The 26159-nt window shown below is 47.4% G+C and overlaps 1 protein-coding gene across 4 annotated transcripts in view; it reads left to right on the top strand.

Annotated features, from left to right (window-relative positions):
* The window catches only part of LOC141259036 (beta-galactoside alpha-2,6-sialyltransferase 1-like), a 189250-nt gene that overhangs the window by 45176 nt on the left and 117915 nt on the right, over positions 1 to 26159 (top strand). Inside the window, exon 2 of one of the 4 annotated variants that reach the window (XM_073674449.1) lies at positions 16206 to 16275. The exons of the other annotated variants lie outside the window; for them this stretch is intronic. The gene's annotated coding sequence lies outside the window, so the exon portion shown is untranslated. The remainder of the gene's footprint in view (positions 1 to 16205; positions 16276 to 26159) is intronic. 4 annotated transcript variants of the gene reach the window in all.

Below are 26159 nucleotides of genomic sequence, written 5' to 3'. Positions count from 1 at the left end.
ACAGGCTGTGCTGAAGATAATATGCTTAATGCTTAGGTGACAATCCGCCCACCGCTGCAGAGTTGTTGAAAGCTGTAACACAGCAGCCTGATCTGTGGCTCTCACCACTGAACATACAGCCAGGCATGGTCGTGTGTGACAATATGCGGAAATTGGTGGCGGAGAAATGACTGCCGGAGTAGATACGGTTTCCCTCTATGCCAGTCCTTTCACCGAGCTGAAAAATATGGCTGTGGTGAAATACAACTCCCACCAGCGGATTTGTTTCTGAGGGCCCACCTTTCTCCCCTGCTCAAGAGACCCATAGCAGCTGCAAAGTTTGCACTCTCCTGATGGAGAAGCCAGGGCCCACCCAAGCATTGACCGGTGGGCCCGACCAACCTTGCCGAGAAGCAGCCCTGGCTAAGAAAAGTGTGCGTGAAGGTTCCTGGACACTCTTTGGCTGCTTTTTTACTGAGAGGGAAACCCACACAAACACGGGGAGAACATACAAAATCCTTGCAGATGTTGTCTTGGTGGGTCTTGAACCCAGGACCCCAGCACTGCAAGGCTTCAGTGCTAACAACTGAGCCACTGTGCTGCCCTCTCTGTTCTCCCTCTGATATCTAACATGCTGGAGAAACTTGCACCTACAGCCACTCAGTATCTTCAGGTCCTTTGTGAAAAACTAATGTATTTGGGCAGCCACTCAGTCTACCAAATAAAATTCCTGAGAAGGAAATTGTGGATGGCTTCGCTTCTGGTACTGGGTGCCAATACCAAACCACTGGAAATATTCCAGGCTGGTTGGAGGCAAGCTGATTATCACAGAAAAGTACCAGCAGCAAGCTAAGGAGATGGGGGCCTCTATAATCATCACGAGCTCAGGACTATGAACTCTCCTGAAGGAGAAGCCAGGGCCCACCGGAGGAGTCTCCGGTTCTCTGGTGGGCCCGTCCAACCCTGCCGAGAAGCAGCCCTGGCTAAGAAAAGTCTGTGGGAAGGTTTCCGGACACTTTATGTCTGCTTCTTTACTGTGGCCTGGCTCCAGTGAGATGTACCATCCCTGGCCACATTCACTTGTCCACGTGTTTGTGGTTAAGTGGTTCTTCCCATTAAGTTCACTGGAGAGGGTAATGTTCTGGGACCCATGTTTGTGGAAGGTGGAGACGACACTGGGAGAAATAGTGGCGGCTGGGGACCGAGTATGGAGACCCGGCTGCTGCCATGAGGTTGTGGAAAACTTCTGCCTCCACGAGCCTAAAAGGCAACATTTCAAGTGCAAGCAGTCCAGAAATATGGCAGTTTAGTATTGTGTCCTATGGGTGGGTGGGTGGTTGGCTGCATACTTGTGCTTGCATCCCAAGTAACAGAAAACTAAGGAGATGGATGGCCTCATCATCATCACAACCTGCAAGGTTTGCACTATGAACTCTCCTGATGGAGAAGCCAGGGCCCTCCGGTTCTCTGTTGGGCTCGTCCAACCCTGCCGATAAGCAGCCCTGGCTAAGAAAAAGTGTGTGGGAAGGTTACCGGACACTCTATGGCTGATTTTTTAGTGTGGACTGGCTTCAGCAATCTATAAGATTGCAATCTATGATCCCTTCACTGGCTCCCCTTTGGCCAGAGACTTCAGTCCAAAACCGTAACCATGACATGCAAAGCCATCCACAACCTGTCTCCTCCAAAATCTGTGACCTAGTCTCCCAGTACATACCTGCACATAACCTCCGATCCTCACAAGATCTCCTTCTCTACTCCCGCTTTATCGCCTCTTCCCACAATTGCATACAAGATTTTTCCCATACATCCCTTCTACTCTTGAACTCTGTATCCCAACATATCAGACTCTCGCCTACTGTTGACACCTTTAAAAGGAAGCTGAAGACCCACCTCTTCTGACAAGCTTACAACCTGCAGTAACCCTCACTCCACCATACCACTGCACGACCAGCTGTACCCTCACCTACTGTATCCTCAACCATTCCTTATAGACTGTTTGTGCACCCTCACGGGCAGGGTCCTCTCTGCTCTTGTACCAGTCAGTGACCTCTTTTCACATGTAAAGCGCAATGGAATAAATGGCGCTATAATAATAAATAATAATAATTATACTACTTGTACTCTGGGTCAATTGATGGCACTTTACTGGTGACTGCCCTTAAATTGATGTGTTTTGGCAGCTTTTGGTCCCGTTTGAAGGTGTTGTGTATGCGTTTGGTTTTGGCACCAATTGCATCCAATGGCGTTCGACAATGTTCGGCGAATATTCGACAATTACATTGGCGAATATTGCACAAACGGCAATTGTAATCCGAAACGAATATTGAAATATTTCTTCGTCTGTAATCAAAAACACCCTTAAAAAATTATGTGGGTGTTGCATCACGGTCACCCTGGTGATATTGTGTTGGTGGTTGAGGAGAAGGAGGAGGGTGACATAAAATAGAACAATTTCTGAAGGGTATACCCATGTCTGGGTGTGAAGGAGTGCAAGGGAATAGACCCACAAAAAAATAACCACGGGATTTGAGTTTATGTTTGATGCTGTCATCTGGTGGTGTCTGACCCAATTCAGCCCTTGTTCATTTTTATAAGAGTCAGCCTGACATCATTTTCAGTTGACAGGTGGATGCGTCTATCAGTTTTATCAGTTATAATGCCCCTGGTGGCACTAAAAACCATCTCTGACAAAACGCTAGCGGCCAGGACTTCCAAGGCGTAGGAAGACAGTTCATGCTACGTGTCCAGCTTGGATACTTAACAGTTGTAAGGCACAGAGACAGAGAGGAATCATGGACGACTCTGGAATGGTTGCCAAGGTAGTCCTTCAGCATCTTCCAAAACTTTTCCCTTCTTGTCAGGGTACCCCGTGTATCAGGGCCTGGGCGCTGGGAGGGTCTGAGAAAACTGTCCTAGACGTTTGAAAGCATTCTCCTGCCTCTGCCGCATCGGGTTTGTGTGTCCCTCGCTTGTACTCCTTGGTTGTCCAATGAACTGTCTGACTGTGACCTCTGCTTCCAGCATTGTCATTTTTTTTGGTATAATTCTTCAACAAGAGCCTGAACTTAATATCTCTAAAAATGAACTCCTTCGGTTTTCTCCCTCTACTAACCTAACTATACCTGACTTTGCAATTTCCTTTAGGTGGTGCCACCATAACTCCCACTCGGCACGCCTGCTGTCTTGGAGTCATATTTGACACACAACTTTCCTTTATTCAACGTGGAAAATCACTCACTCGCTCATGTCACCTGCACCTTAAAAACATCTCCACAATTCAACCTTTTCTCACTTTTGATACTGCAAAAACTCTTACTGTCACTCTTATTCACTACTGCAGCTCTCTTCTAATTGGTCTCCCTCTAAACAAACTGTCTCCTCTCCAATTCCTTCTGAATGCAGCAGCCAGGGTCATATTTCTATCAAGCCGCTTCACCGACGCCTCTACCTTGTGCCAGTCATTGCACTGGTTAGGTTAAACAATCACTACAGAATTTTATACAAACTCATCTCTCTCACCCACCAACCTGTCAACAGTTCTGCACCAGCCTATATCTCATCCCTCATTTCTGTGTATCATCACCCCTCCCATGCCCTCCGTTCACTAATCTGAAATTGACATCCTCCTTAATCAGAACCTCACACCTTCGTCTTCAAGAATTCTGTTGTGCCATGCCAGTTTTCTATAATACCCAAAATGCGTACAATGCAGTGGTCACGGTAAAGGCAGGGGAACATAAAGTCGGCCTTGTGTGCCAGACTGCCAACAGCCAAGACTTCCCTGTTCTCACCAAGAGTACGACTGTCTATGTTCTCTTCCTCCTCCGCCTCCTCATTATCACCCAATCCGGGTTGAGATGAGATGAGGCTGGGCTGAGTAGCACCACCCTGTATAGTTCCTTGCTCCGCCTGCAATGCTGCTTATTTAATTGTGAGCAGTGATTGTTTCAGTAGACAGAGAAGCGGGATGGTGATTCTAATTATGGCGTCATTGCCACTCACCATCTTGGTGGAGTCCTCAAAGTTTTGGCACAGATGTCAGATATCCATGCCCACTCATCAGCTCTTATGTGCGGAAGCTCACTTGAATGCCTACTGACGTGTTGAAGCTGGTCCTGGCTTCCATAATATTAACCCAGTGGAATGCATCAGTGAGATGAACCGTCCCTGGCCACATTCACTTGTCCACGTGCTTGTGGTTCGGCAGTCCTTCCCACTTAAGTGCACTGGGGAGGGCACGGTAATGTTCTCGGACCTGTGCTTGTGGAAGGCTGAGAAAATACCGGGAGAAATAGTGGCAGCTGGGGACCGAGTATGGACACCAGGCCGCATCTGCCATGAGGTTGTGGAAAGCTTCTGCCTCTACAAACCTAAAGGCAACATTTAAAGTCCAAGCAAGCAGTCCAGAAATGTGGCAGTTTAGTATTGCGGCCTGTGGGTGGTTGGCTGCATACTTGAGCTTACATTCCAAGGACTGTGGTAGGGACAACTGAATGCTGCGAAGGGACAATGACGTGGACGGTGATGGGCGGGAGGCATCTTCTCATGCGCTATGGACAAGGGATTGGTGTGCATGCACAACAGCGGAAGAGGCAGTGGTGTCACTGGCAGACACTGTTTCTGGGCCTTGGTGTTCGGCTCAGCTAGTCGGGTGCTTTCCTGTCATGTGCCTGAGCATGCTGGTGGTGGTCAGACTGGTAGTTTTGGTGCTCTTGCTGATGCTGGCCTAGCAGATGTTGCAAATGGCCTATTTGGGGTTATCTGAACAGTCTTTAAAAAAAAACAAGACTCGGGAAGACCTAACAGTTGTACTGGCAACTTCCGTCTTGTTGGTGTTCTGGGGAGCAGTTGCCCACCTTGTGTCTGTGGCCACCACACGGCTTGTTCCTGCCTGTTGTGGTGCTATGCCTCCCTCCCCCTGTGTACTGCTGTCCTTGCTCTGCATGTCCCCTTGCCTGGTTGGGTCAGTGACTTCATCCCCCACCACTTCGTCTTCCACTTCCGCACCCTGGTCCTCCTCCTGACTTTCTGTCCATTGTGTCACATCATTATCCACCTCTCTTGCGACAGTAATTGCACTTTCCCACTTCACCTTCAGGTGACCATGACTGCTCAAATCGATACATGGGATCTTCTGTTGCCCTGCTTGAAGCTGGCTAGTCGAGAGGTTTGAACCTATCAATGGAAAATTGAACAGCTCTTGGGGTTACCCTGGACTCTAATCTCTCCTTCAAACCACATATCCAAGCTCTTTCCACTTCCGAGTGGACCTAGCGAGAGGCCAGAATCTATAAATGGAAAGATGAACAAAATAGCTCTTTGGAGTATCAAAGTGTGGGATCAGTTGTCTCAGAGCACTCAGAATGGTGGGAGGAAGGAGGATCAGGGTGAGGAAGATGTCAACTCCTAGTAAAAAAAATCTCCCAGATCCGCACATTCCTCAGCCACGAATCCTCAAACACTAGTGCACGCCGTCATCATCTCCCTTCTCGACGACTGCAACCTCCTGCTCTGTGGCCTCCTTTCTAACACTCTCGCATTCCTCCAATCTATTCTAAAGTCTGTTGCCCTACTAATCCACCTGTCCCCTCGCTATTCCCTGGCCTCTCCTCTCTATCAATCCCTTCACTGGCTCCCCACTGCCCAGAGACTCCATTTCAAAACCCTAACCTTGGCATGCAAAGCCATCGATAACCTGTCTCCTCCAAACATCTATGACCCAGTCTCCCAGTACTTACCTCCGATCCTCACAAGATCTCCTTCTCTACTCCCCTCTTATCTCCTCTTCCCACAAATGCATACAAGATTTCTCCCGTGTATCGACCCTTCTCTGGAACTCTCTACCCCATCATTTCGGACTCTCGCCTACTGTTGAAACCTTCAAAACGCACCTGAAGACCCACCTCTTCCGACATGTGTACAACCTGCAGTAACCTTCGCTCCACCATACTGCTGCACAACCAGCTCTATCCTCAACTACTGCATCCTCACCCATCCTTTGTAGACTGTGAGCCCTCACAGGAAGGGTCCTCTCCTCTCCTGTACCAGTCGCTGTCACATTTTTGTTCAAGATTACTGTAATTGTTTTTGCTATGTATACCACTTTTTCACATGTAAAGCGGCATGGAATAAATGGCGATAAAGTAATAAAAATAATGTGGTCCAGACTCACATCTACTGAGACTGGACCATGTGGAACACAGGGTGGTGGTAGTGGCAAACTGACAGGAAGCTTTATCTGCTATCCAACCAACAACCTTTTCACACTACTCTGGCTTCAATAGAGGTGTTCCGCTTAGAAATTGGGACAGGAAGGTAGTTCGACATGATGTGGGTGTTTGTTGTGCTCCCTCAGCAAGCACAGTTTCATCTTGCCCATGGCCTCTGCATGCACTACCACCATCACCATAACATCCACTTCCTCGTCCCTTGACACACACCTTGCCCATTTTAAATGGAGTTTAATATTTGTCACGTTGCCAAAAATGTCTGTATTATTACCGCAGTAATATAGGATCACGTCTGATGAGATGACCACAGTTTTAAGCAGTGATATGGAAGACAGAGATGCTATCAGGGGTCTTCTCCATGCTGTTCCCATGTCTTTTCAGCACTGTAAGAATGTGTCTGATGACATCTCACACACCACATGGCCAGATAAGGTAGTAAAATGTTAAAATGACATTTCCAGGTGAAATGCAAAAGTGCAAAAACACATTAAAAACGCTACGTGTGAACATAGCCCAAGGTGTGGAGGAGCATTTTTGTTTTTGTATATTTATTTTGCCTTATATACAAGTCATTACCCTGGAAAGGATGTTCCGTAACATTTTTCCCAGGAAAATCCATTTTGGTTTCGTTTTTGTATGTTTTATTGTGAGTCCGTAAAAGTGGCCTAATACCTCTGACAATATTGTTGAAAGCAGTGACCTGGGAGTAAGAGATGCTTCCAGCGGTCCCCATGCTATTCCCAAGTCTTTTGAGCTTGTTCCCATCAATTTGGGCAATTTTTAGGCCCTCTGCAGACCGCCGGGGGGAGCCGCCTGAAAAATGCTCGAGTTTCCCATAGACTTACATTGGGCTCGTTAATTGGACCGAGCACTCGAGCATTCCAATTTGCTCGACCCGAGCAACAAGTACCTGAGCATTTTAGTGCTCGCTCATCACTAATCTTCACCGATGCCGAAAATTTTTTAAGGTTGGTTTCGGGGCAGGATGAAGTAAGGTCCGAGCACGTTCCTGACCCTCGTCACAAGACGTTAACCACTGGGGAAGGAGGTGATCCTGAAGAGACTCAGATACTTGAGTCTCATGCGGACTGTACTGTGCTTTCAGGGCAAGAAGAGGACAAGGGTCGCTCTCAGGGCGAGGAATGGGATAACACATTGGATGATGATGAGGTTGAAGGTCCTACTTGTTGTGAACCCTAAGTCACGACCCGAGTAGCTCATCTGAGGAGGTGGAGAAGGAAGACGAGGAGGTTTCGCCCCACTATGCAGACACGGAGTGATGCAAGCATGAGGAGCACTGCATCCTTAGCCACAACTGTGGCTGTGGCCAGCAGCACTTGCGGGTCTGCAGCTCGCAGGGGCGGCAAAGGTTGCCTAGCCTGGACCTTTTTTGACACAAAGGATGAGCCAACTCATGTTATCTGCAAACTTTGCAAGAAAAAACTCAGTAGAAGGAAAAAGTGCAATCATTTCACTACTACATGCATGAACCTTCCCATGTGCAATCAACATGCAATCTCACTGCGATAAAATGCGGACCAGCGGACCTCAACAATCATAAGCCGCCCCATCAAACGCATGTGCTGCTTCGGAAGCGGACATGCCTGCTGTGTTTGTTTCACAGAGCATACCACATGTTTCTTAATCCACCGCAAGATCTCGGCCTGCACCTCACTGACGGTCCAGCTGTTTGTCCAGTTAATCTTATTCTGCCCTCTCTCAGCACTGCAGCCAGCCCTCGGTCCCGCAGTTGTAGTCACGTAAAAGATTATTTCCTCCTACATACAGAAAGCTAAGAGGTTGAACTCCACCATCCCCAATCTGTTGGCCACGGAAATGGTGCATTTTTGACTGGTAGATACAGACGGTTTCCGAAATCTGATGGCCTTCGCAGTCCCCCAGTACTAGTTCTCCAGTCGCCATTATTTCTCTAAGAAAGCTGTGCCTGCACCACTCCAGCATGTCGCAGACAACATCACACATTCCTTGACTAAATTTATGTCTGCCAAGGTGCATTTCACCACAGACACCTGGACAAGTAAGCATGGACAAGGGCGTTACATCTCACTGACTGGGCACTTGGTGACTCTAGTGGCTGTGGGAGCAGCTGGGGAAGGGGCTGCTCCACAAATCTTGTAATCCTCAAGGCTTGCAGAACAAACCTCTGTATTTCACACTTCCTCCACTGCTTCTGCCTCCTCCACCTCCTCTAGGGCCTCCACCTGCGCACTCAACTTCTGCCTTAACGAGACAACAGTGCAGAACAAATCCATACCACCTCCGTACTGCGCAGACAGGGTTCACCGCAATCACACAGTGTTAAAATTAATATGCCTTGGAGATCGCAGTCATACAGCTGAAGAGTTGTGGACAGCTGTCCATGCTGTGTTTGAGCAATAGCTGTTCGCTGAACCTGGAGCAAGGGAAAGCCGTGTGCGATAACTCTGCCAAACTGTTGGTGGCCCTACGCCGAGGCAACTTCACACACGTGCCTTGCATGACTCGCGTCCTCAACCTGGTGATACAGCGATTTCTCCACCACTCTCCCGGCCTGGATGAGCTGCTTCAGAAAGCATGGATGCTGTGTGCTTATTTCCGCCGTTCGCACCCCTCCTGTCATCAACTTGCATCGATACAGAGGTCTTTGTCCATTCCAGTTAACAGGTTGATATGCGATGTGCCGACATGGTGGAATTCCACTCTGCACATGTTGCAGTGACTGTGGCAGCAGCAATGAGCCCCGATGCAGTTTGTCATGTTGTATAGCCTGGGTCAACGCAGTACGGACGTTGGGCATATCACGTTTATGGAGTGGGCCAGATTAAGGACCTCTGCACCCTTCTGCACAGTTTTGAAATGGCTACTTAAATGGTTAGATCTGACGATGCCGACATCAGCATCACTATTTTGGTCATCTACATTCTGGAGAAAACTTTGAATAGCCTGCGGCAGGAGGTAGTGGTCCCAGAAGAAGAGGAGAATGCGAAAGGGATAAAAATGTCTCAAAGTTCCAGACTGTCGTCACACAGGCGGATGCCAAGTGAGGGTGGATTACTGTGATCAATGGGGGTTGGTGACACCAGACAAACTGTTAGTGAAGGTTCAAAAGCCGAGGAGTAAATGGAGGAGGAAGAGGTGATGGGCGAGCAACAGTCACAAGTGGAAGAGGATAATCATCCCCTCTCTGTTGATCGTGATTGGCGGAAGGGGACGGAGGAAACAAGCATCAGTGTTACCCAACCATCAATACATCATGGCTTTGGACCTCCTGGAAGAGCCCGACATATGAGTGCCTTCTTGCTGCACTATCTGCAACATGATCCCCGTATAGTTATGATTCAAAATAATGCTGACTACTGGGTTACCACTCTGTTAGATCCACGTTATAAGAGTAAATTTTGCCCTGGAAAGGGACTCGCTAATGCTGGAGTATCAAAACCAGCTTTTAAGCAACCTTAAGAGAGATTTTCCCCAAAATAGCAGTGATGCACACAGTGTGCATCGCAGCTGTAGACTTTCAACCTCCGGCATGTCAATTCATCAATGCCAAAACATTCGCAACAGCAGTGTAACTGGCAGGAGCAATTTCTGAGAGTTCTTTCACACATTTTTTACAACAGCTCGTGCACCAGCACCACAGAGTACAAGTCTGACACATGGTGATTGACTGGAGAGGATGATACAGGAGTATCTAGAGCAAAATATCAATACCATCAGGGAAAATTTTAACCCTTTTACATTTTGGTCTTCAAAAATGGAAGAGTGGCCTGAGCTTGCCTTGGAGGTTTTATCATGCATGGCAGCTAGCGTTTTCTCAGAACATGTCTTCAGCGCTGCTGGTAGTGTCCTGATGGATCAGCGCAGCCGGCTGTCCCATGAAAGTGTGAACCGCCTAACTTTCATCAAGATGAACAAGTCATCGAGCTCCAAGGACTTTTGCACCCCAATCACAGACTGTACAGACCAGGCGATTTTGTCATTTTTAGTGTGCTGCATTGATCTCATGTAATTGCAGTCTGTGATATCGTTGTTTCAGATGCTGCACATTTCATATCTTCACAGCATAGACAATTGCCTTCAGATGACCCCAAAGATAAAAGTCTAAGGGGGTCAGATTGGGAGACCTTGGTGGCCATTCAACTGGCCCACGATGACCAGTCCACTTTCCAGGAAACTGTTCTTGTAGGAATGCTCGGACCTGACACCCATAATGTGGTGGTGCACCATCTTGTTGGAAAAACTCAGGGAACGTGCCATCTTCAGTGCATAAAGAGGGCAACACATCATCATGTAGAAATTTCAGATATCCAGTGGCATTGAGGCTTCCATTGATGAAGAAAGGCCCCACTATCTTTGTACCCCATATACCACACCATACCATTAAGATACGAGATGAACAGCATCTGAAACAACGGATACTGGAAGCCTGTGCTAGCATATCTTCTGCAGTATTGCTATTAGTGTTTCAAGAGTGGGAGAAGAGGGTTGCATTGAAAATCCAACACAATGGGCAGCACTTTGAACACATTTTATAAGTGGTCATAAACTTGTAAAAAACTTATGAAAGAATAAAGTTACATTAAAACCAAGCACACCATTTTTTTTCTTATGAAATTCTCAATAAGTTTGCTGTGTCACATGACCCTCTTCCCATTGAAAAAAAATAAAGTTGGATCCAAAATGTCTGACTTCAAAATGGTTGCCATGGTCACCACCCATCTGGAAAAGTTTCCCCCCTCCCATATACTAATATGCCACAGGAAGTTGATATCACCAACCATTCCCATTTAATTTAGGTGTATCCATATAAATGGCCCACCCTGTACTTCTATTCTAGTGAAATTGATGCCACTTTGTTGGCGTTAGGCCCTAATTTAGGGAAATGTGAACACTCCTGGTTAGGTCTCCATCTCCTTTGTTGGCCATAGTGGAAGAGGTGTCGTTCCTAATTATACTATTTTTACTGTAGTGAAATTGATGCCACTTCGCTGGTGTCTGCCACTAATATTTGGAAATGTGGAGAATCCTGATTGGGTCTTCATGTGTTCGGTTGGCTGTAGTGGGAGAATTGTCGGTCCCCATCATACTACTTCTACTATAGTGAAATTGATGCCACTTCGCTGGTGTCTGCCACTAATTTTTGGAAATGTAGAGAATCCTGATTAGGTCTCCATCTCCTGGGGTTGGCTTTCGTGGGAGAGTTTTCGGTCCCCATTACACTACTTCTACTCTAGTAAAATTGATGCCACTTTGTTGGTGGTAGGCCCTAATTTTTGTAAATGTGAACACTACTGATTGGGTCGCCATCTGCTGGGAAGGCTTTAGTGAGAGAGGTGTCGGTCCCCATTATACTAGTTCTACTGTAGTGAAATTGATGCCGCTTCTCTGGTGTTTGCCGCTAATTTTTGGAAATGTGGAGAATCCTGATTAGGTCTCCATCTGCTGGGTTGCCTGTAGTGGGAGAATTGTTGGTGCCTATTATACTACTTCTACTCTTGTGAAATTATTTTTTTTGGTGCAGATATTGTTCTCCACACAGGGGTACACAGACATGATAAACTCAAAATTGGTTTTCTTACTACCATGGTATTTAAAGCAGGCTACATCTCAGCTTAAAATTCTTTTGTGCAAATATTATTCTCCACACAGGAAAAAAAAAATTAGGGACCATGCAGCTTCCTGATCCTTGTCACCAGATGTTAACCCCCAAGGGGGGAGGTGACCCTTATGAGACCCAGATACCTGAGTGTCACTGTACTGTGATTTTAGGGCAAGAAGAGGAGGAGGGTGACTCTAAGGTCGAGGAATGGGATAACACATTGGATGATGATGATGTTGTAGATCCAGCTTGGTGTGAACCCAGAGGCATGCAGATGAGTATCTCATCTGAGGAGGTGGAGGAGGAGGAAGATAAGGAGGAGATGCAACCGCGACGAGCACTACGTCCTTAGCCACAACCATGGAAGTGACCAGCACCAGTCCCGGGTCTGCAGATTGCAGGGGCAGCAAGGGTTAGCTAGCCTGGGCCTTTTTTGATGCGGCAAAGGATAAACCAACTCACGTTATCTGGCAACTTTGCAAGAAAAAGTAGAGGGAAAAAGTGCAATAATTTGACTACTACATGCATGAACCTTCACATGCGCAATCAACATGCGTTACACTGCCAATCTCACTGCGATGAAATGCGGACCTCAACAACCATCAGGTGGCCCATCAACTGCATCCGCTGCTTCTTCCTCCTCTGTTACCATGCCAAGTATTGTCACGCAGGTCTCTGACCACAGAACCTCCGGTTCTTTACCCGCTCCAGTCAGGCTGAGTGAGAGTCCGTCAGCTGTAACGAATGCTGACATGCCTGTTATGTTTATTTCACTGAGCACACCACATGTTTCTCAATCCACCATAACATCTCTGCCTTCACCTTACTCACGGTCCAGCAAATTGTCCGGTTCAACGTACTCCGCCCTCTCTCAGCACAGCAGCCAGTCCTCGGTCCTGCAGTTGTGGTCACGTAAAAGATTATTTCCTCCTATACATGATAAAGCTAAGAGATTGAACTCCACCATCTCCAATCTGTTGGCCACGGAAATGGTGGTGTCAGGCCCTAATCAGCAGTACACATGATATAAGCAAAATTGTTTTTTTTACTACCATGGTATATATAGCAGGCTACATTTCTTCTTTTTTTTTTGGTGCTGATATTGTTTCCTTACAGGGGTATACATTAGTGATGAACGAACACTAAATGTGCTCAACTTAGTAGTTCAGTGGTTTCTCAAAACTTACCTAGATCTGCTAGAGCTGCTTGTGAAAGTATGCCGCGTGTGTGCCCATTTCAGAAAGTCAGCAACAGCTTCTGCTACTCTGGTGTGCGTTGGAAATCAACGTTGCAGATGTTGGGAAGGATTTGTGAGCAGTAGAGGGCAGTTGTTGAGTACCAGCTTCAACACGCCCGTTGGAATTCAGGTCAGCCTCCACACATAAGAGCTAATTAGTGGCCATGGATATCAGACATCTGTGCTGTCTTCCAAAATTTTAAGAGTCAACCAAGATGGTGAGGGGCGATGACGCCATAATTAGGGTCACCATCCCACTTCTCTGTCTACTGAAACGCTCGCTGCTCACAATTAAAGAGGAGGCATTGCAGACGGAGCAAGGAACTATATAGGGTGATGCTACACAGCCCAGCCTCATCTCATCTCAATGCGGATTGGATGATACTGAGGAGGATGAGGAGGAGACCATGGACAGTCATCCTCTTGTTGAGGACAGGGAAGTCTTTGCTGTCTTGGAAGTCCAAATACCCCTCTTTCAGTCTGTGGGAAAGCTGTTTGAGATTCTCTTATTGATGACCTTCAGTAGCCTAAACCATGGCTTTTCTCATAGGCGGATTATAATGAGGGCAATCCGGGCGACCGCCCGGGGCCCCGAGCCGGCAGGGGGCCCGCGGCTCCAGGCGGGGTGTCTAATGCCGGATTGCCCTCATTATATGTGCGGGCCGCTGCGGCACATAGCGGTAGCAGTGGCGGGAGGGGGGGGCCCGGACCGCTCCCCCAGCAGCAGCCGCCGCTACTTCTTCATCGGCCGGGCCAGCACTGCAGCAGTTAACTTCCCTGTGCTGGCCCGGCCGCGTCACTGCTAGGAGACACGGCCCTGTGCGCGGCTGTGACTCCTAGCTGTGACGTCACGCAGTGCGCCCCGGCCTGCAGTGCTGCATCGGAAAAGAGACAGAGCAGGCAGGAGGAATGGAGCCGGGGGATGGTGAGTGTGTGTTTGTGGGCAGGTGTCTGTGTGGGCAGGTGTGTGTGTGTGTGGGCAGGTGTGTGTGTGTGTATGTGTGTGGGCAGGTGTGTGTGTGTGTATGTGTGTGTGTGTGGGCAGGTGTGTGTGTGGGCAGGTGTGTGTGTGGGCAGGTGTGTGTGTGTTTGTGGGCAGGTGTCTGTGTGGGCAGGTGTGTGTGTGTGTATATGTGTGTGTGTGTGGGCAGGTGTGTGTGTGGGCAGGTGTGTGTGTGTTTGTGGGCAGGTGTGTGTATATGTGTGTGTGTGTGTTTGTGGGCAGGTGTGTGTATATGTGTGTGTGTGTGTGTGGGCAGGTGTGTGTGTATATGTTTGTGTGTGTGTGGGCAGGTGTGTGTGTATGTGTGCGTGTGTGTGGGCAGGTGTGTGTGTGTGTGGGCAGGTGTGTGTGTGGGCAGGTGTGTGTGTGTGTGTGGGCAGATGTGTGTGTGTGTGGGCAGGTGTGTGTGTGGGCAGGTGTGTGTGGGCAGGTGTGTGTGTGGGCAGGTGTGTGTGTGGGCAGGTGTGTGTGTGTGTGTGTGTGGGCAGGTGTGTGTGTGTGTGTGTGTGTGCAGGTGTGTGTGTGGGCAGGTGTGTGTGTGTGTGTGTGGGCAGGTGTGTGTGTGTGTGTGTGTGTGGGCAGGTGTGTGTGTATATGTGTGTGTGTATGCGTGTGTGTGTGTGTGGGCAGGTGTGTGTATATGTGTGTGTGTGGGCAGGTTAGAAAGTCTTGCCCTGTTGAACACTACACCTGACTTGAGGCCACCACCTCTTGGTTGTCCAATGTTCTTGCTTCTCTAGGGCTCTTCTCAGATATTCATTATACCAGCTCCCCAGAATATCAAAGCTAGGGTGGGTGACCGCGAGCCCTGGTGGTGGTCATAACTGCGGCCACCCAGGGGCAATACTCCATAACAACAATCCCCTGAGGTGGTGTAGGATGTAAGGACCTATTCACACTACATTCAGCGCTGCATTCAGGTCTTTACACAAGGCTTACAACTGAATCCCTGAAATTCAGGATTGTGCTGTCTGAAATGAGACATCTGAAAGCAGAGCAAATGGAGCCTAAAGATTCAGACTTTAGCCTCGGTTTGCCTTTGTTCAAATCAATGGCTATGTCAAGGCCCATCTGAATGCCATTTTTCAGGGATTTAGATAGAAGCCTGGAAAGAGGAGATGAATGCATTGCAAAATTCAGTGTGAATAGGCCCTTATATCTGGAGTCTTGATATTGATGCCACATGCATTTTACTTGTTTTTAACTTAAAAAAAAAAAATACACACACACAAATTATACACACACACACACACTATACATATACACACACTATACATACACACACATTATACACACTATACATACACACACTATACATACACACACACACATTATACACACACACACACTATACATACACACACATTATACACACACACACACTATACATACACACACACACAGATGTGTGTGTGGGCAAGTGTGTGTGGGCAGGTGTGTGTGTGTGTGGGCAGGTGTGTGTGTGTGATGTCTGTCTGTGTGTGTGTGGGCAGATGTCATTGTGTGATGTCTGTTTGTATGTATTTTTGTGTTTCAAATGTGTTTATGCGTGTCTGTATATGTTTGTGTGTGTATGACTGCATGCGGCCTCCTGCTGAGTATAGTTGGTGCAGTGCGGCCTCTTGATGTCTCTGGGGGGGGCGCCGTGCGGCCTCCCGCTGTGTATAGATGGCTACGTGCGGCCCCCCGCTGTGTATAGATGGCTACGTGCGGCCCCCCGCTGTGTATAGATGGCGTCGTGCGGCCCCCCGCTGTGTATAGATGGCTACATGCGCCCCCCGCCGTGTATAGATGGCTACGTGCGGCCCCCCGCTGAGTATAGATGTCGCCGCGTGGCCTCCTGCTGTGTATAGATGGCTACGTGCGGTCTCCCGCTGAGTATAGATGGCGCTGTGCGGCCTCCTGCTGTCTCTGGGGGGAGCGCCGTGCGGCATCTATACTCAGCAGGAGGCCGCACGTAGCCATCTATACGGTGCCATCTATACACAGCGGGAGGCCGCACGGCGCCATCTATACACAGCGGGAGGCCGCACGGCGCCATCTATACACTGCGGGAGTCTCAGTGCTTTGCAACAGCAGTCAATAAATTCTGCTTGACTAATTCTGAGCACCATAAAGTCTGGTTCGCTTCTAATCTGCTGTCTCCATTTTCAGCTTGCTGAATTCTAACTCATTTACTGTCATTCGAGACGATGCCTTTGCTGGTCTCTCACCTTGAATACCTGTAAGTGCTCCACTTAATGTCATATTTTTGATTCTGTTCTTCTTCTTTTGGCATGTGCAATTGCATGAGCAAGTATTCATATGAATTTATGACCTACTTAAACCTTGGAGGACCTTAAATTTTATTCAATCAAATTTTTTTCCTGTTTAAAACTATGGGACATATATGTGCCTTGGTCCTCAAAGGGTTTTTAAAGGGGCTGCAAACATAAATACGAAAAAAATAATTCAATTAGTGCTTTTGTGTTCATTTAATTTTTATTTGAAGTCCATTTTTTTATATACCTTGAAATTAAGCCCTACCCCATGGAATGAAGCCCTACCTACATGACATCTGAGAGCTACATGGATCCCGCTTGTGAGGTGCCTGTCCGTCACTACTATTCTGTTTTAGGGTCCACTCACTAAGCCATATATTCTCTCATGCAAGAGAATAGGGCCAATTATGCTAATGACACTCGGCTCAAACTCTGTCAGAGCTTCAACTGAGTGTGATCCGATTCTCTCGCAGCACAGATATGGAGAAGATGGAGAACTTAATTTCTCCATCTTCTCCATAGTCTCTGTGAGTGTTCATCGGACTGCACTTGGATGACATCCGAGTGCAGGCCAATGTTTTACGTGCACCCGTAGACTTGTATGGGTGCACATGGTCCGAATATCGAATGAGATTATTTTCTCATGCCAATAATCGCAGATCTGCACTGTCCCATGGTATAACATAGGGCCGAGTCCTATCCGATGAAACATCACATAGCATTCGGCCGTGTTATACGACAGTGTGAGCGAGCCCTTAGAGTCAAGGAATATTTACATGCAGATGATGATATTACTCTCCAAGTGTATATTTTTTTAGGCGAGTTCATAGTAAATGCTTTGCCTTTTTGACATGTGATCAACTAAAGAACAAGAAAGATTTAGGACCTCCCCTATACAGAAACGGAAAATAGTTTGGAGGACTTGCATGTCCTTTTTTATTTATTATGAGAAAATCATAAAAGATCCCGTTTTTTAACCATGCTGTGACTTTCTGCTGTGGGAGAGGGAGAGAGCTGCCCTATTCAGAGTCTGTAATAAGACCTGCTGACAAAAGTGTTGAAGATACAGTCTAATGTGAATTAACAATGAAAAAAAGTTAATTTCACAAATGGCTTGTATTTTTTTTAATACAAACTTTTTTGTCTTTACAGCTCCTTTAAAGGGAATCTGTCATCAGGTTTTTGCCACCTAATCTGAGAGCAGCATAATGTAGGGTTAGAGGCACTGATTCCAGTAATGTGTCACTTACTGGGCAGCTTAGTGTTGTTTTGATAAAATCATTGATTTGTCAGAAGGTAATTGACTAGTAAGTTCTATAGGACCCCACCCCCATCACTGATCAGTAGATTTCTGTGTACACTGAGCATGGGCAGAAAGCTGCCAATCAGTGGTGTGGGTGGGGCTATACAGAGAGCAGCATTCAGAGAGCTGCTAGATCTGCAGCAGATAAAACGGTGTTTTTCTCAAAATGACAACAAGCAGCTGAAAAAGTGACACATCGCTGGAATCAGGGTATCTGCCTCTATATTGTGCTGCTCTCAGATGGGGCAGCACAATTAATATTGTGCCAAATTAATTTCCCGTGAACTATCACATGATCTATCACAGGGGATCATGTGACATGTCACATGATAAATCAGGTGGGGGGGGGGGGGCGCCTTCTAAACTGCCCGGGGCTCTTAATCCACCCCTGGCTTTGCTTATGCACGTTATTTCTCAAAACGCATTGCAGATCAAGCCATTTCCCAACTCTGTACTCATGAAATTCAAGGCGTAAAAAAGATCTTTGTGTGTGACTAAGAACCACCGAGAAGTGTGAGCTGATGTTGAACGGGCTGTCATTGCTTATGGAACAAGCTGCATTAGAGGACTTGGTTTCCCTCTATGCCAGTCCTTTCACCGACCTAAAGAATATGGTTGAGGTGAAATACAACTCTCACCGAGAAGCAGTGTCAGACTGAAGAACATTGGGCCCACTAGAAGATTTGATTCTAAGGGCACACCTTTCTCCCCCACTCAAGAGCCCCATAGCAGCCTCAAAGTTTTCACTATGAGCTCTCCTGAAGGAAAAGCCAGGGCCCACCACAGGATTCTCTGATTCTCTGGTGGGCCCATGCAACCCTGCCGAAAAGTAGCCCTGGATAAGAAAAGTCTGTGTGAAGGTTCCCAGACACTGTATTGCTGTTTTTTTTACTGAGGAGGAAACCGGAGAACCCGGAGGAAACCCATGCAAACACGGGGAGAACATACAAACTCCTTGTAGTTGTTGTCCTTGGTGGGATTTGAACCCAGGACCCCAGTGCTAGCGACTGAGCCACCCTTCTGCTCTCTCTGTTCTCCCGGCTTTGATATCTAAGATGCTGGTTAACTTGCACCTACTGCCACTCAGTGTCTTCAGCTCCTTTGTGAGAAACTAATTCTTGGGCAGCCACTCAGTCTACCAAATAAAATTCCTGAGAAGGAAATTGTGGATGGCTTCGCTTCTGGTACTGGGTGCACGGCTAATACCATGACGTGCCATAATTCACTGGAAATATTCCAGGCTGGTTGAAGAGAAGCTCATTCCCACAAAAAAGTACCGTCAGCAAGCTAAGGAGATTGTGGCCTCTATTATCATGAATGAGTTAGCTCGTTGTCTAGGAGACCGACAACAGCTGCTGTCTACCTTGCGAGCATTGTGTTGAAGCTTGCAAGATGTCACGGGTTTACCGTGACAGAGAGGAGCCAGTAGACTGCAGCGTCTGATCCCTCCCACTCCTGCACTCATTAGAAGCCTTTCACCTTCATATTAATCGGTGCAGGTTTCTTTTAGCAGTGCAGGGGTTAATCTGCTCAGTTGTGAGCTCCTGGAAGCTTACCTTCATTTAGACTCTCAGCAGATTTGTCCTGTGCATCTCCCCTACTGTGTAACTCTGTACCCCAACACATCAGACTCTCGCCTACCATGGAAACCTTGAAAAGGAAGCTGAAGACCCACTTCTTCTGACAAGTGTACAATCAGTGGTAATCCTTGCTCCAGCATATCGCTGCATGACGAGCTGTACGCTGACCTACTGTATCCTCACCCATCCCTTGTAGATTGTTTATGCGCCCTCGCAGGCAGGGTCCTCTCTCCTCTTGTACCAGTCAATGAGTCACCGACGGTGACCCCTTTTCACATGTAAAGCACCACGGAATAAATGTCACTGTAATAATAATTATAGTACTTGTACTCTACTCTCTTCCAAGTGAAATTGAAAGCTCTCCAAAGAATATTGTAATTTCTGAGAAATCAGATTCACATGAAAATTTCTTTGCGACCTCTATCGCTTCTTTGAGTTTATCATTTAGCACAGATAAAGTCTGTTTCTCTTGTTCCAACTGCATAAATTTTAGGGAGCTACTAGTATCCTCCTTTTCCTATGTATTGCCTAAATCCAAAGTCCAATTGAAACTCTGAGTCACTGCTCATGGACAAGCCGTGAGACAGGGTAGTCAGGCGGTCTGAGGTCAAGTACAGTACCAGGAGGGCTCGTGGTACAAAGGGGCAAGACAAAGACATGGTCAGGTAACAATCCAGGGCAAATGTCAGGAGGGTACATCATACATTGGAGTAAGATAAATAGATTGTCAGAAGCCAAGTCCTGGGTCAGGTACCTGAAGACAAGTGCAGAAGGGATAATCCACATCAATAATTACAACAAATCCTAGGTCTGGCAACAAGATCAGAGAATAAGAAACAATCAGACACAGAGCTAAGTACACACCAGACTAAAGCCCCTGTCTCACATAGCGAGATCGCTAGCGAGATCGCTGCTGTGTCACGGTTTTGGTGACGCAACAGCGACCTCACCAGCGATGTCGCTATGTGTGACACTTTGCAGCAATCAGGCCCCTGCTGTGAGGTCGCTGATTGCTGCAAAGTGTCCTGGACCTTTTTTTGGTCGTTGCTCTCCCGCTGGTCAGCACACATCGCTGTGTGTGACCAGCGGGAGCAGCGATCAGGCTGGTAACTATGGTAAACATCGGGTTACTAGGGGCACACGCGCTCCTAGTAACCCGCTGTTTATCATGGCTACGAGCCTGCTACAGTGAGCGGTAACCTCCCGCTCACTGTAGCAGAGTGGTAACCATGATAAACAACGGGTTACTAGGAGCGCGTGTGCCCCTAGTAACCGATGTTTACCATAGTTACCAGCCTGCTCCTGCTTCAGCAGGCTCGTAACCAGGAGCAGGACATCGTGGAAAGATTCTTTCCACGATGTCGCTGCTCCCCTGATCGTTGGTGAGCCTGCCTGTTTGACAGCTCATCAGTGACCACATAGCGACGCAGCAACGATCTCTGACAGGTCGTATCGTTGTCGGGATCGTTGCAGCGTCGCTAAGTGTGACGGGGTCTTAAGCTAAGCTACAGCTGACACTGTACTGCTCACAGCTAGCCAGCTAAATAGCTATCAAATAACCAAGGATGTGAGGCACACGTGGAAATGCCCTCAGGTTAGGTCAGATTGAGAAACAGGGCTTTCAATCAAAATGCTGACAGCCCAGCACGCTCCAGCATAAGATTGGATTACTGGCTGTCACTTACAACACTAACAGTTCAGCCTACTCCATATTCTATAGGACGGCTGAGCTGACACTCGCAGTGTCCCTAGGCCACAGTAAAGATGAAATCGTGAAAGTACACCCTTTTCTAAGGGGGCCTCCAGACCCCCAGGCTTCCCAGAAAGGGCCCTGATGACATGATTGGCTCTCATGGCTAGGGCTGGAATCCAGAATCTCTCTTTTGGTCCATATTCATTCCTGTAGATAAGGTACTGGAGGGAATTTTGGACACTCAGGGAATCCAAAACTCTCTGTACCTCATACTCTAAACTGTCATCGACAGCAACCGGAGGAGGCGGGGACAAAGGCAACACCACTGAGCGGACAAACTCTTTTAACAGAGATCTATGAAAGATGCTAGGGATGCAGAAAGATGGAGAAAATTTTAACCTAATGGCCACCGGATTTACCACTTCAAGAACCTCATAGGGACCAATCAACTTTGGACTGAACTTCGCCAGCAGTATCATAAGTTTAATGTTTCTGAATGATAGCCAAAGCCTATCACCCACTTTAAAAACTGGAACCACCGAACGTCTTCTATCAGCCTTCCATTTTTTGTGAACTTGAGCAACCCCAATATTCTTTTGAACCTCCTTCCAAACATCCCCAAGCTACCTCCACCCCAGGACACTCAGAACTTATCCTGGAAATGTCATCAAAATGGGGATGAAAACCATAATTACAGAAAAATGGCAAAGTTCCAGTGCATTGATTGACCTGACTGTTAAAGGTGAACTCTACCAGAGGTAGGAATGAAGACCAGTCCTCTTGATGAGTGTGAAGACATAGGGTCTTCCGTGGGTGTAATACTACTCAAACAACACAGGGTGATGGTAAAACAGTGTGGCAATACTTTATTGAACCACAAAGCGGACAATAAACAGACAGAACAGTCGCAGCAAATACCCAAGATGGTAAAACATTACACAGGCCTCGCCCTTCCGCTGGCCCGCCTGGAATAGACAGTCAGATATGTGGCCAGGTGACCTGATTGACCTAACTGGGATTTGCTCATAACGTCTCTGAGAGTTCAGTAATATTCAGTGGAGCAGATCTGTATTCCTCTTGATGGAGCCATCTGTTTTCATTTCTGTCTTGGCTGTCTCTTTTCAAGTCTCTCTGCTACAGAGGCCTTGTCCCTTAAATATGTCACAATTCTTCTTTGAAGCACACACCCAAAGGTCAAGGATTAGGGATGATATTATTCCACAGCTCATCCCCCAAGATTGACTAGCAAACACCCTGCAATGATATTTAACATTTCTAACAAACATCCATTGTTCAGGGTCTCTGTATGGCAAACGATACATTGTAAGAGCTGATATAAGATGTAGATAACAACTAGGCATGAGCGAACATTTCAATGTTCGGTTCGGAAAAGTTTGCTGAACAAATCGATGTTCGCCGAATGTTCGTCGAAGATTTCCGAGCCCATAGGAGTCAATGGGGGGACCAAAAAATGCATATACAACACCTAGAAATGGGACCAAAAGCTGCCAAAACACATCAAATTAGGTGTAGACACCAGGGAAGTGCCATCAATTGACCCAGAGTACAAGTACTATAATTATTATTACTGTGACAGCAACATTTATTCAGTTGTGCTTTACATTTCAAAAGAGGTCACCGACTGGTACAACAGCAGAGAGGACTCTGCCTGCGAGGGCGCACTGTCACAGATGTGGGCTGTGGAACCAGTGTGCCACGAACCCCGGAGAGCCTGGAGGGGCGTGACTAAGCGAGCACCGGACTGTTCACTAGAGACTCTGATGGTGAGGTTAGACTTGGTTCCCGATGAACGCCAGGTGCCGCTCCAGGACAAACCAACGGACGTGCAGTAGGACAGACTAGATGGTGCAGCAGGTAGAGTCTGTATCAGAGTGCAGCAGGCAGAGTCTGTATCAGACTGCAGCAGGCAGAGTTTGTATCAGAGATCAGCAGGCAGAGTCTGTATCAGAGTGCAGCAGGCAGAGTCTGTATCAGAGTGCAGCAGGCAGAGTCTGTATGAGGAGTGCAGCAGGCAGAGTCTGTATCAGAGTGCAGCAGGCAGAGTCTGTATCAGAGTGCAGCAGGCAGAGTCTGCATCAGGAGTGCAGCAGGCAGAGTCTGCATCAGGAGTGCAGCAGGCAGAGTCTGCATCAGGAGTGCAGCAGGCAGAGTCTGTATCAGGAGTGCAGCAGGCAGAGTTTGTATCAGAGTGCAGCAGGCAGAGTCTGTATCAGAGTGCAGCAGGCAGAGTCTGTATCAGGAGTGCAGCAGGCTGAGTCTGTATCAGGAGTGCAGCAGGCTGAGTCTGTATCAGGAGTGCAGCAGGCTGAGTCTGTATCAGGATTGCAGCAGGCAGAGTCTGTATCAGAGTGCAGCAGGCAGAGTCTGTATCAGAGTGCAGCAGGCAGAGGCATTTCCCTGGCCAACAGATTGGAGATGGTGGAGTTCAACCTCTTAGCTTTGTCATATGTAGGATGAAACAATCTTTTACGTGACCACAACAGCGGGATTGAGGGCTGGCTGCAGTGCTGAGAACGGCCATACTACGGTGAAACAGACAAACCGATAGACCGTGAGTGAGGTGCAGGCGGAGATGTCACAAACAAACACAGCAGGCATGTCCACTTCACTTACAGCTGACGCGCTGTCACTCAGCCTAACTGCAGCGGGTATACAGCTGGTTCTGTTGGACACCTGCATAACACAACTTGGCATGGTAACAGAGGAGGAGGAAGAAGCAGCAGAGGTGTTTGATGGGGCGGCTGATGGTTGTTTATTGAAAATCAATTTAGAGTTTATCATGTTTGTGTACCCGTTTGGGGAGAATAATATCTGCACCAAATGCTCAATTTCACTACAGTATAACTATAGAAATGCCTCGAGACCAAAACCTCTTCCACTACAGTCAACCCAATGGATGGACACCCATTCAGGATTCCCCACATTTCCAAAGAAGAAGAAGAAATAGTGTAAATGAGACCCACATCTCTTCCAGTACAGACAACGCAAGAAATGGAGACTTAACCAGGAGTGTTCACATTGCCCTAAATGATGGGCTAACAAACACCACCGAAGTGGCATCAATTTCACTAGAGTATAAGTATTGCAAAGGAGGCCAAAACCAGTAGCTCTTCAGCCAGCCCAATAGATGGAGACCCAATCATGATTCTCCAAATTGCAAAAAATTAGTGGCAGACACTAGCAATGTCTAATCAATTTCACTACAGTAGAAATAGTGTAAATAAGACCCACACCTGTTCCAGTACAGCCAACCCAGGAGATGGAGACCTAACCAGGAGTGTTCTTATTGCTCTAAATGAGGGCCTAACATCACTAGAGTATAAGTATTGCAAAGGAGGCCTAAACCAGTTCCACTACAGCCAACCCAATAGATGGAGACACAATTAGGATTTCCCACATTTAAAAAAATTTGTGGCAGACACCAGCGAAGTGGCATCAATTTCACTACAGTGAAGAAGTATGATGGGGACCAACAACTCTCCCACTACAGCCAACCCAACAGATGGAGACCCAATCAGGATTCTCCACATTTCCAAAAATTAGTGGCAGACACCAGCGAAGTGACATCAATTTCACTACAGTAGAAATAGTAGAATTAGGACCGACACTTCTTCCACTACTGTCCACCCAGGAGATAGAGACCTAACCAGAAGTCTTCACATTACCCTAAATGAGGGCCTAACACCACCGAAGTGTCATCAATGTCATCAGACTACAAGTAGCTTAACGCAGACCCAAACCTGTCCCACTACAGCCAACCCAATGGATGGAGACACAATCAGAATTCTCCACATTTCCCAAAATTAGTGCCTAAAACCTGCAGCAGCAGCAGCAGCGAGAAGCAGGCATAGAAGCCATATCACAGACTGCAATTTCAAGAGATCAATGCAGCACACTCAAAACGACAGCATCGCCTATTCTGTACAGTCTGCAAATGGGGTGCAAAAGTCCTTGGAGATCCATGACTTGTTCATCTTGATGAAAGTTAGGCAGTGTACACATTTTTGGGGACAGCCGAGTGCGCTTATCCGTCAAGACACTACCAGCAGCGCTGAAGACACGTTCAGAGAGAATGCTGGCTGCCGGGCATGATAAAACCTCCAAGGTATGAAAGGCAACCTTAGGCCATTCATCCATTTTTGAAGACCAAAACCTGATGGTATTCATATTGAACTCTAGATACTCCTGCATCATCCGCTCCAGTCGTTCACCACATGTCAGGCCTGTACTCTGTTGTGCTTGTACATGAGCTGGTGCAAAAATCTGTGAAAAGACTCACAGAAATTGCTTCTGCCACTTACTCTGCTGCTGCTGCTAATGTTTTGGCATTGATGAACTGACATGCTAGAGGTTAAAAGACTACAGCTGCGATACACACTGTGTGCCTCACTGTTATCTTGGGGAAAACCTCTATTAAGGTTGCTTAAAAGCTTGTTTCGATACTCCAACATAAGCGGGTCCTTTTCCAGGTCGGGAAGCATCTGGCAAAATTGACTCTTATAATGTGGATCTAACAGAGTGGCAACCCAGTAGTCAGCATTATTTTGAATCCTAACTATACGGGGATCATGTTGCAGATAGTGCATCAAGAAGGCACTCATATGTCGGGCTCTTCCAGGAGGTCCAAAGCCAGGCTGTATTCTGGGCTGCGTAACACTAATGCTTGTTTTCTCCATCCCCTCCTGCCAACCACGTTCAAACAAGAGGGGATGATTATCCTCTTCATCCTCTGACAGCTGCTCGCCCATCACCTATTCCTCCTCCATTAGTGCAAGAAGGCACTCATATGGTTTCCTTTCCGCATCCTCCTCTTCTTTTGGGACCATCACCTCCTGCCGCAGGTTATTTAAAGTTTGCTCCAGCATGTATGTGACCAGAACAGTGATGCTGATGATGGCATCGTTAGCGCTAACCAGTTTAGTAGTCATTTCAAAACCATGCAGAAGGGTGCAAAGGTCCTTAATCTGTTCCCACTCCGCAAACGTGATATGCCCCAAGTCCGTACTGCGTTGCCCCAAGCTATACGTCATGAACATACTGCGTGAGAACTCGTTGCTACTGGCACAGTTGCTGCAACATGTGCAGAGTGGAATTCCACCGCGTCGGCACATCGCAGATCAACCTGTTAACTGGCACGGACAAAAACCTCTGTATCGATGTAAGTCGATGACATGAGGGGTGTGAACAGCGGAAGTGAGCACACAGCTTCCGTACTTTGTGAAGCAGCTCATCCAGGCCGGGATAGTGGTG

This window comes from Phyllobates terribilis, unplaced genomic scaffold (genome assembly GCF_046119375.1).
Source record: "Phyllobates terribilis strain yellow unplaced genomic scaffold, ASM4611937v1 Scaffold_3__8_contigs__length_932513732, whole genome shotgun sequence".
NCBI classification, from domain to species: domain Eukaryota; kingdom Metazoa; phylum Chordata; class Amphibia; order Anura; family Dendrobatidae; genus Phyllobates; species Phyllobates terribilis.
Note: the sequence above shows the minus strand (reverse complement) of the source record. Positions and strands in the feature narration are given on the sequence as shown.